At 44.7% G+C, this 11,695-nt stretch overlaps 1 long non-coding RNA gene across 1 annotated transcript; it reads right to left on the reverse strand.

Annotated features, from left to right (window-relative positions):
• Positions 1-380: 380 nt before the first annotated feature.
• Positions 381-7,150, reverse strand: LOC310836563. The gene is made up of 2 exons (XR_014560150.1): positions 6,969-7,150; positions 381-591 (listed from the first exon to the last, which is right to left on the reverse strand). It is a non-coding gene; the product is annotated as an uncharacterized lncRNA (long non-coding RNA).
• Positions 7,151-11,695: the final 4,545 nt, after the last annotated feature.

The raw sequence follows: 11,695 nt of genomic DNA on the forward strand, positions 1-11,695 counted from the left end.
AAGGGCATGCTTCTTCATCTCCAGCCTGCATCCTGAACTGAGTTCTCTCCCTTTCTGTCATCAGGATGTAAATGCAATCCTATAGCACAGGCTCATGATCTGTAGCATAATCTTGGCACATGGAAATGCAAGACTGAATTGAAATGGTCTTGAGAAAAGGTACATGCGGTAGGAATGGAGGGCATTTCACCAGATACCCGAAAGTCTTGGAATGTGCCAATAGCCACAAAATAATAGTGAAAAGTGAAAGATGGAGGATTTTAAAAAAGCAGAGGCTCCTAGCACTACCACTTAACAAGGACAAATGAGACCACGGAGCCTTAAATTTGTCTGAATGTCTAATTCCAGAAGAAAACAGATGACACCTATCTTAGAATCAGTGTTTGGAAATATACAACAAAAGAAGGAATCTTTATTAACACTGGAAATGTACTCTTAAGCTCAGATTTCTTTTTCAACACCCAGCTTGTTCATATCACAGCTCAGTGAACTGTTAACATCACATATTTCTTCTTGTTCTAGTGGTGAGTCCTGGGTCCCCCCCCCCCTATCTTCATTTTGCAAACTGCAGAAAGATGAGCACCATTTTTCCTGGTCAGCAAGAGCAGCAAAAAAGGGAAAGAAAGGTGGATAAATGTCTAGGGTCAATGGAAAACAGCAAGTTGCACTGGGTGACATGTATTAGTAGCAGTAGCAGCATTAATTTTACAGGTGCCCATTAGAAAATTCACTAATAATTTCATCATCATCATGGAGACTCAGAAAATGACCAGCAACTCAGAGAAGGAAGAGGTTTATTTGGATTGGACACCAGAATTTATGGCATGGATAGGAAACCTGAGGCCTAGGGGGTGAATGCAGTCAATGTGGTGTAGTGGTTAAGAGTGGTAGTCTTGTAATCTGGGGAACCGGGTTCGCATCTCCGCTCCTCCACATGCAGCTGCTGGGTGACCTTGGGCCAGTCACACTTCTTTGAAGTCTCTCAGCCCCACTCACCTCACAGAGTGTTTGTTGTGGGGGAGGAAGGGAAAGGAGATTGTTAGCCGCTTTGAGACTCCTGAAGGGGAGTGAAAGGCGGGATATCAAATCCAAACTCCTCCTCTTCTTCTTCTTCTTCTTCTTCTTCTTCTTCTTCTTCTTAACTCTTCCCAAGCCACTCTCTCTCTCTTCAGCTGCACCCCTTCCTGGTCTTGCTCTGCATCTTCCTTGAGTCTTTTTTGCCTTACTGAGATGTGTCCTTGAACTCTGACAACTTCTGCTTGCCAGGATGGAGGGTGGTGTCTACTCTATGAAGGTAACATTCCCATGCAGATCCACCCGCCAGTGTCATGGCTAGAAGTCTGCATCAGGTTCCCTCTAGGGATGGATTACTTGAGAGGGTGTGGGACATTTCCTTGAGTGAGCATTTAACCCACCATAGGTGAGCTCTGAGAGGGTTTACAAAGCAAAACCATATCGATGTTGCCTGAAATGGGACATTTCCTTGAGTGAGCATTTAACCCACCATAGGTGAGCTCTGAGAGGGTTTACAAAGCAAAACCATATCGATATGCCTGAGCACCATTTATATGCTTTTAAAATAAATATAGCATGCTGCATAGTCCTCCTGACAACACATATCTCTATGTGGCAAGGCTACCTTATCAAAATGAGAGCTGATATCTGTCATTGTGTAGACAGTATTGAGCTAGATGGACCAATAAAATAAGGCAGCTTCCTGTGTTCCAAATAGCTGAAGTAGAGCAGGCTCTGAAGTGTTTTTTGTTTTTGTTTTTGCCTTGAGATGGTTCCCTTCTCTTGGAATAATGGGACAGAAAATGGTGGTGGCAGGAGTGTCCAGGTGGTCTTTATCTGGCTCTCTCTCTTGTCCTGGAGTCCTCCCCTTAGGACAATTGATGGTGGATGACCTCTTGGTGGGCAGAGGGAATGTCCAACTCATGCAGATGCCTGTCTGAGATATTGCCTATAGATAAATGTAGGCTAGGTTGAGCGAGATGTATACTGGCCTAGCATTCTTTGTAGACGAGTAGGGATTTGAAGCAGGGACTCTTCACAAGTCCAACTCTACTCCATTCACATATTAATGCAGTTGAAGGAAGGGAAAATACCCTTCTACACTGCAGGCTGCATTTTTTTTTTGAATTGACTGGGCTTCTAAAGACAAAAGAGCAGGCTTACTTCAGTTGACCTTGAAGAGTGTCACAGTTTAAAGTCATTCTCTCCAGCTCTTAATCTTTTCTTCTGACTCTCCCCCTGTCAAAATTCTGCCACGTCCCTTCTTAATCTGTAGGTGTAGTACATTTCAAAGGAATAAAAGAGCTTTCTTTGAAACATGGACTTCAGCTGAGACCCTCCAGAGCCACCGTCTCTGATGGGCAGGCACTGTTGCTGCAGGGTGGTTCAGACTTTCCTCTTTATTTGCTTCTCTTTTATGTGCAGATTTATAAACCAATTCACAACCAAAAGCTATCAAAGTGGTGTACCAGGAAGATAAAATCAGTTAAAATACAAAATATGACAAACTACAAGCAATTAAAAACATCTCTACAGTTGTACAGCTGTGTCTCGTGTATGGATGCTCTTTTAGTGGGAAAGCTTGTACTTTGCAAGCAGAAGGTCCCAGCTTCAATATCTGGCATCTCTAGTTTAGGGTTAGGAGAGATCACAGTCTGAAACCCTGGAGAGCCTCTGCCAGTCAGTGTGGACAAGAATGAGTAAGATTGACCAGAAATTTCACTTGTCATTAGGCAGCTCCCTAAATTCCTATCTAGTACGGCCCTCTTTCTGAGAACCATGAGGACTGGGATCTTATTTCATTTTTAGGTGACAGTTGATAACACAGTGGTGGAGCACCTGTTTTGAATGCAGGTTCAATCCCCACCTTCTCCAGGTATGGCTGGGGGAAAGCCTCTGTCTTCATCCCTGGAGAGCCACTACCTTTAGGTTAGATTGACTGATAAGTCTTACATGTGAACCAAACACCCTGTTTGTCTAGCAGATTGTTAATATCTGGCAACAGTCAAGTGGTCTCAACATGGATACTGAGGTTGCCCAACACCATACGGCTAGGAAGCCTCCAACATCAATCTGAGACCTGTAATTAATAACTTTGTGTGCTAATAAAAGATCAAGAGGGTACCAGCTGGAATCCAGTCTCTAATCCACTCATAAGTTATTGATGCTGGTGGTAGCACTCCATCTGCTTCCATAGTTTTTGGTTCCCTGTTGTATTGCTGGAAACTGTTGAGTCTGGATGCTCAGACATCTTAAAGAAATGATGAAAAGCCTCAGAAGGGATTAACACAAGTCATTTACATTTCAGGGGAAAAGAAACAATGCAGGAAGTCAGATTGCAGCATTATAATTTCCTGTGTCAAGGTGACCTGGCCATACATGAAGAGAAAACACACCCACCCCTCTACACTGCAGGCTACCCCATTGCTCTGTAGGATAAGTGGCATTTGCTGTTGAAGACTGTGGGTTTTGAGGGAAGAGCTCAGCAAACTGCCCCTTCCCCCCTGAATTCATAGCAAATTAGGATGTTGCTTTATACAGAGTCAGAGCTTCAGTTCATGTAGCTCACTATTGCCTGCACTGTCTGGCAGCAGCTCACCAGGATTTCAGACATGGGACATTCCCATCCCTAGTTGGAGATGCCTGGGATGGAATCTGTGACATTCTGCATGCAAAGAATGTGCTCTATCCCTGACCCATGTCTCGCCGAAGCTATATGAACACAGGAGGCTGCCTTATACCAAGGGAAACCACTGGACTAGTTAGCTCAGTATTGTCCACAGTGTCTGGCAGTGGCTTTTCCCCACCTTCCTCAGTAGATGCCAGGGACTGAACCTGGGACCTTCTACATGTAATGCAATTGCTCTACCACTGAGCTACTGCCCTTCCTTGGTGGGTGAGCCTTCCCAAAGGGTTGTGGGTGGGTGGGCACTTCCTTTGTAGTATGGCAGAGTAGTAGGCTGCCCCCACTTTTTAACCACTTGGCAAACACTTCTCTGGCAGCATCCCAAATGTTACATTAGTTCAAGGTATTATGAGGAAAACAAAATGTTGGCTGCTGCAAAAGTATGTTAGTCTCCTTTGGTAGCTACCATTCCCCCTTCCAGCAGCATCCTGGGTTAGCACAATGTCCAGGGCACAGTGGGGGGAAATGCTAGCCACCAGCTCTACCTATCTACCTATCTATTACATCATTGTATCCCAGCTTTCTTCCTCATGGCCTGCAAGGTGGTTTCCAGGTGGCCATTTGTCCAGGCACTGACCAAACCCAGAACTGCTTAGCTTTAGCAAGCTGATGCACTTGTGTGCTGTCTTGTGCCTACTCAACCTTGTCCAGTCTTCTATTGTGTTAGAGTGAAGGCAATTTGTGTGTGTGTGAGGGAGGGAGGGAAAAAAAGAATCAGATATGCCACTGTGCTCTTTTGAGGCAAGGTGAGATATAAATGAATTAATTCATTCAAGCCAGTAATATTTTGAATTCAAAGAATAAATACCCCCACGACTTTTAAGGGGTGGGGTGTCACTCAGTGGCAGAGCATATCCTTTGGGCTCCACAGTTCCCAGGTTCAGTCCTCAGCATCGAACCCTGTTGAGTCACTGCCAGTCAGTGTAGACAATAATGAGCTGGCTGTGAAAGACCGCCTGACTGATATCCTGGATCAGTAAATAACACTGAGCTAGACGGACTAATGGTCTGGCTTTATGTTAGGGCAGCTTTATGTTCCTAAGTCATTGGAGGACAAACTGGTTGAGCACAATATTTGACAGAGAAGATATTTTAGCAGACATTGTGTGTGTGTGTTAGAGACAGACAGACAGACAGACAGACAGAGATGTTCTGTAGAAACTGGTTGGCCATTGTGAGAACAGGGTGGTGAAAGAGATCCAGCAAAGCTTTTCTTATGTTCTTAATTATCCATAATAAGGGAATGAGTATGTTACGCTGTGTTCCTATTTCCTCCTGTGAAATGTGGAATGTTGTGTTGTACTGGGTAGGAACATAGGTATCCACCTTATACTGAGTCAAGACATTGGCCAATAGAGCTCTGATTGGCAGTGGCTCTCCAGGGCTTCAGATGGGAAGGCTTTTCCAGCTGGAGATACTGGGGATTGAACCTGAGGTCTTTTGCACGCAAAGCAGATGCTTTACCACCAAGCTACCACCCTCCCCTCCCTAAGGTGTCGGGGGCATCCCTGTAATTACTTCTTCTCTGTACTCAAATGGCTTCCCAACACTTGGCATCTTTTGCTTTGCTTCTCAGAATCCTCCCAAGCGATTAGAAGACATTGTGGGCTAATCAACCAAGAAATTTAAACATAAAGGCGGCTAAAATCTCTCCAGGAAGTCCATTAAATACATATTTCTCCTTTATGGGCTTGCTATTTATTACTTCATTTTTAAAAATACAATGGGCCGTATCCTTGGGTGGGTATAAAGCATCCTAGTGGTGCCAGCTGACAAGATAGCTTTATGGTCTTCCCGTTTTCCCTTGTAATAATGATGTCCTCTGACTTGAAATGGGAGATGGAAACATGTTAGCTGGCTTAATGCTGACCTCTGAGTGCCCCAGGAAGTGGAGGCTGGGCCATTAACACGAACTGGGCATTGTTCCATCCTGACCTCAGCCAGCCCCCACCTGAACTCCCTTCATATTTGCAACCAGTCCAGGTATTGGCACAGACTCTCAGCTTCCTCCTAGTCTTTAGCCTCAGGGTTGACCTTGTAGAATTCAGCAGGCAGGAAGATGGGGCTAAAACTTGAATTTTTTGGCTCTGCCTGTTATTGGTCCTGGCTCCACCTACTATTTGGACTGCCTTCCTTCTTCCCCACCCCCACCCCCCAATGGGCACCAGCCACCCCAGGGAGCGTTGGAAATAACTAGTGGTGCAACATGATGCTAGGGTTGCTTCAGAGGCGTAGCAAGGTCAGGTGGTACGCAAAAAATTTATTGTCAACACACCCCCCCCGCATTGAAATTATTAAAAGAAGGAAAAATAAGATACCGTATTTTTCGCCCTATAGGACGCACCGTCCCATAAGGCGCACCTAGTTTTTTTGGGGGGAAATAAAGGGGAAAAAATTATTTTCCCCCCAGGTGCGGGGCTTGGGGGGGGGAGGCCTGAGCTTCCCCCGACCCCAGCCCCCAAACAGGCAGCTCTCTGCAAGCCATGGGAGCCCAGCACGCGCAGGCTTCGGCATGCAGGCAACTCTCCGCAAGCAGAGTTTCTCCGACCCCTCTCGCTCTCCAGGCTTCAGCGAAAGCCTGCATTCGCCCCATAGGACGCACAGACATTTACCCTTCATTTTTGGAGGGGAAAAAGTGCGTCCTATAGGGCGAAAAATACGGTACTTACAGTCGCAAGTGTTATTTTCTGGTTTATTTACTGAACACTGTGAGCATAAGTAGCTTTGGCTTAGTGGTCCAAGAGGTCGTCTGCAGCGCCTGCGAGCCCCGTAACCCAACTGCTGTTGGCGGCTGCCTCGGCCTCTGTGAGCTCTGCAGGCCTCTGTGGGCAGCCTTGGCCTCTGTGGACCACTGTTTCCTTGGCAGGCCACCGCAGCGGCCCCCAAACCCCAAACGCTGATGGTGGGGGTCTAAGGAAGTCAGCCTCAGCAGCATTGGGAAGTTGGCCTCAACAGCATTAGCCCTTTCCTTGCCTTCACCCTGCCCCCCGCCTGCAGCCGATTGGCCAGCTGGGTTGGGGGCGGGGCAAAGGTCCCAAGGTAATGAGGGTGGCATCCGGAATACCTCTTGGAAAGGAGCTTCAATAAGTTTATTTTTTAAATACTTATTTTTTCCAGTTTCTCTCACTGCCACATTCCTCTCTGTGACCATTCTAGCAAACGGGAAATGTTGAACTTGACTGTTCTTTCTAGATATCCCACAATATATAATGGTGATTGGGGCTCTGCCTCCTTCCCTCAGACAGCCCCCACTGGCTTGCCATCTTACTTGCAACCAATCCAGAAGGTGGCCATAGTTGTAAGCTTCCTCCTACTCCTTAAAATTGCTGTTGCAGACCTCAGCAGGGAGAAGATAGGGACAAAACTAGAATTAGTTGGTTGTCTCTCTGTCTCTGTAGCCCTGGCTCCTCCTACTGTTGGTCTCCAGGCCTTCCACCCTACCAGTGCCAAAGTATGCCAGCTACCACTATGCTCCAGGGCCTCTCTGTCTGTTCCTCAGGGAGTCAGTGTGGTGCAGTGGTTAAGAGTGGTAGACTCGTAATCTGGTGAACCGGGTTCCCACTCCTCCCCATGCAGCTGCTGGGTGACCTTGGGCTAGTCACACTTCTCTGAAGTCTCTCAGCCTCACTCACCTCCCAGAGTGTTGTGGAGAAGGATGGGAAAGGAGAATGTCAGCCGCTTTGAGACTCCTTCGGGTAGTGATAAAGCAGGGTATCAAATCCAACCCCGCCCTCCTTCTTCAGGACTTTCCCCCTGGTAACACTACCTCTCCCCAGGCCTTATCACTCACCAGCCCTGCATCATTGTTGAGTGCTTTCCCCTGACTTGAATATGTCACTGAACTGTGATTATGCCTCTTGCCTGTGTGCCAAAACCTCTGACCTTGGTGTAGTTGGAAAGTAGCCCACTGAACAAAGGAAAGAGTCACTTCTGTTGCTCCATCCACTTTTGCCCTGTGAGTCCTGGTTCCCTCCCAACACACAGAGAGAGGCTCTCACTTTGAAGTAAGAAAAAAAAAATATATTCAGGCAAGTAGTAATGCAAACTCAGCAGCAGAAACAAGGCTCAGGAGTCTCAGTTCAGGAGCAGGTCAAGAAGTTCAGAGCTAGGGGAGGGGAAAACATTGAAGATGTCTCAAGAAATCTCCACGCCCCATGCACCAGACTTTTCTTATCAGATCTTGATACAGTGGTACCTCTGGATGTGAACAGGATCCGTTCTGCGAAGTGAACGCAACCCACGCCTGCGTGTTTGCGTGTGTCGTGATTCATCACTTCCGCACATGCACTGATGTCATTTTGAGCGTCTGCGCATGCGCAAGCTTCGAAACCCGGAAGTAACACGTTCCATTACTCCCGGGTCGCCGCGGAGCGTAACCTGAAAACGCTCAACCCAAAGCTACTTCAACCCGAGGTATGACTGTATTATAGTCCTTCTTTCTGCATTTTTTCTAATTCTTCCTCACATCCATCATTAACGGCCTAAAGGCTTCTTGCCACGCAATCATCTCTGTCTCTTTCAGCACTACCAATTGCAATCCTTTCTCCTCTTCAGCGACCATGAAGTTATTTGGTTTTTCCATCTACAAAGAGATGTATTCTTTGTATTCTGTATTTCCTCCACCCCCAAATAAACAGCTGCATGGATCTGTCCTGAATCATAGAATTGGATGGGACCCCAAGGGTCATCTAATCTAACCTCCTGCAATGCAGGAATCTCAACTAAAGCATCCATGACAGATGGCCTTCTAACCTCTGCTTAAAAACCTTCAAGAAAGCTTCGTTGCTCAAACCACTTGGCAAAAAGGGGAAGTGGCCTACCTATAGAGATTTGCTGAAGGATCAAGAAGGAAAATGGAAATTAAAAGATTATGAGGAAATAAAAGAGCATTTTCAGAGTTGGTTACACTATACACAATTACATGAGATGTATAAGGAAGATAACAAGAAAGCAAAAATGTACAAAACCGGGTCAAACACATGCTGGAAATGTAAAGAAAAAGAAGGGGCTTTTTATCATTTGGTGGGAATGTAGAGAAGTTAAAAGTTTTTGGGAAATGATATATAATGAACTGAAAAAAATGTTTTAAATGACATTTGTAAAAAAAAACCAGAAGCATTTTTGTTAGGGATTCTAGCACAATACCCACCAAGGAAAATAAAGAATTTATTTATGTATGCTACAACAGCAGCAAGAGTCTTGATAGCACAAGGATGGAAGAATGAGGAAATCCCAACAAAAGAACAGTGGCAAGAAAAATTGATGAGCTACACAGAGCTGGCTAAATTGACATACAAATTGCAGGACAAGGACAACGAACGGTGACTTTAAGGAAGAATGGGAGCTTTTTACAACTTATCTATAAAGACAACAAAATGAATTGGACTCCTTGGCAGGTTTTTAATAAACATACACAAATTTATTAAGTGATAACATGATAGACAGATAATGTAAGGATATGTGTAACATAGCTGTCAACGTTTCCCTTTTTCTAAAGGGAAATTCCCTTATTCCGAATAGGATTCCTTGCAAGGAAAGGGAAAAGTTGACAGCTATGATGTATAATTTTACAACATGCAGAGAATATTATGTGCTGAGAAATCAGAGAGAGAAGCTGAGGGAAGTATTGGGGGGGGGAGGGTTTGAAGGGGGGTGGGAAAAAAGAGGAAAAAATAATGAATATGATACGTTTTCATAATTTTCTATGTGGAATTTGTTAATAAAAATATTTAATAAATAATAAAAACCTCCAAGAAAGGACAGTCCACCACCTCCCAAAGGAATCTGTTCCACAGTTGAACAGCTCTTACTGTCAGAAAGTTCTTCCTGATGTTTACTCAGAATCTCCTTTCTTGTAACTTGAAGCTATTGGTTCGAATCCTACCCTCCAGAACAGAAGAAAACAAGCTTGCTCCATCTTTAATGCAACAGCCCTTTAGATATTTGAAGAATATCTCCTGTAGCTCCTGTTTGCTCTCCAGCCTTCTTGAGGATCCTCCTTGTTCTGTAGAATCTGCAGGCTCCCCAGAGTCTCCCATCCAGGACACTTCCAGGATGATTTCTCTTGAAACTCTGTCCAATACCTTCAATACCAAACACTATTTGCTTTAAAATGACAAAAACCAGTGGTGTATTCATCTTCCCCTCACCATGTTTCTGTTGGTATTTTCCTTGGATATGTTCCTTCCAGGACATTTCTTTGTTTACACATTCTTTTCAGATGAAGCCAAGCTTCCCTTTCACTCTGAGACAGAGTTTTACAAGTGTTATAAATGAGCCATTAACACCCATTTAGATCTGCTTATCAGTTGAATTTATCAGTTCCTAACCTTTTAAAGTTCTCCATAGATAAATAAAGCTTCTAGCTTTAGTCTCTAGCCTGTAAATTAGCAAACAGTCGCACATCCTCTGGCAGTTTGCTTATCTTCTGAGTATTACTTAACTGACAGATAGAAAATCCAATTCTTCCTTAATTATAATCTTGATAAAAAAATTTAAAAAGAGAGTGTGTGCTGACCTGGTGCTCCAATTAAGAGCATTTATGTGATACATGGTTGATGCCTCTTCCCTGCTTGAGCCCAATCTCCCCCTGTCCCCCCCCCAAAAAAACAGCCTCAGGTGTGGAGAAACACCTACTTCTGAGCATTTGGGGGTTTTGACCTTGCCCTCCCCTAAATCATGAGGGAGTTCTGATGACCAGGCTTTCCATTTTGGTCCTATCTATCATCACATAATTCTCTGCTGACAGGAGTCAACAGAAGAAAGCCCACTTAGCTATATTCCCATCTCTTGGAAGTCCCTCACCTCCCTTTTTAGATTACTGTCAGACCTTCTGGTGAAAGGCTTTCCCCTTCTTCCCCATGTTTATCAGGCTGATATCCAAACACTGTTTCATATGGATTAGGGTGAAAGCTGCAACATACTATAGTCTTTCTTTTGGTGCATCACAGTTCCTCATGAAATTACATTACAGATTCATTGTATAAATAGTAGATGGAACACAATAGTAGGCTGAGCATCTCTCTTATAGCCCCCCCCCCCCAACAAAGCACCCCTCTCCCTGCAGTAAACACCAGCAGCGTTAAAGTTGGTCAATTGCAGGCCACATGCAAAAGGCTCACCAAATTTGTTGTTACATCTGTTACCTTTAATCAAAAGCTTTTTAGGTGAATGTGGCTGGGGGTAGGCAAATCTATCAATTAATTGTTGTTGTTGTTATAATTTATTACTTGCTCTTCATCAGCAGATCCGAGGGTAAAAGGTTAAGGTAAAGGTACCCCTGACAGTTAGGTCCAGTCGTGGATGACTCTGAGGTTGCACACTCATCTGGCTCTATAGGCCAAGGGAGCCGGCGTTTGTCCGCAGACAGCTTCCAGGTCATGTGGCCAGCATGACTAAGCCGCTTCTGGCGAACCAGAGCAGCGCACGGAAACACCGTTTGCCTATTTATCTACTTGCAGTTTGACGTGCTTTCAAACTGCTAGGTGGGCAGGAGTTGGGACCGAACAACGGGAGCTCACCCCGTCGCGGGGATTCGAACTGTTGACCTTCTGATCGGCATGCCCTAGGCTCTGTGGTTTAGACCACAGCCCCACCTGCACCCCTTAGATCCCAGGGTATGTTACAACAATTACGGTAAATGTTCAGAATTAAAAACAATTCAAAGAGGTTACACAAAAGTAAGTTCGCCTTCCCAGCTTTTTCCAGTTTCTCATTTTGGCTGCCTTCAGTTCAGCTCTCTGCATTAGTTTGCATTTTTAAAAAAAGCAAACCTCATGAAAATTAACTGCATTTTAGTGTGAATTTTTTCCTAATATATGAATCTGTGCATGAAATTTTGCCTAATATGCACAATTTTGCAAAAACACTGTCCCAAATATAATGTATATTTGAGTGTTGTTTTCACAAATGCATGCATTTTATGCACACTGATTTTCACCCATGCATGCTTTCTAGTGCACATCATTTGGCTGAGAAATGGCATTGCAAAATTTT

This window comes from Podarcis gaigeae (assembly GCF_964106915.1).
Source record: "Podarcis gaigeae genome assembly, chromosome: Z".
Lineage (NCBI taxonomy): Eukaryota > Metazoa > Chordata > Lepidosauria > Squamata > Lacertidae > Podarcis > Podarcis gaigeae.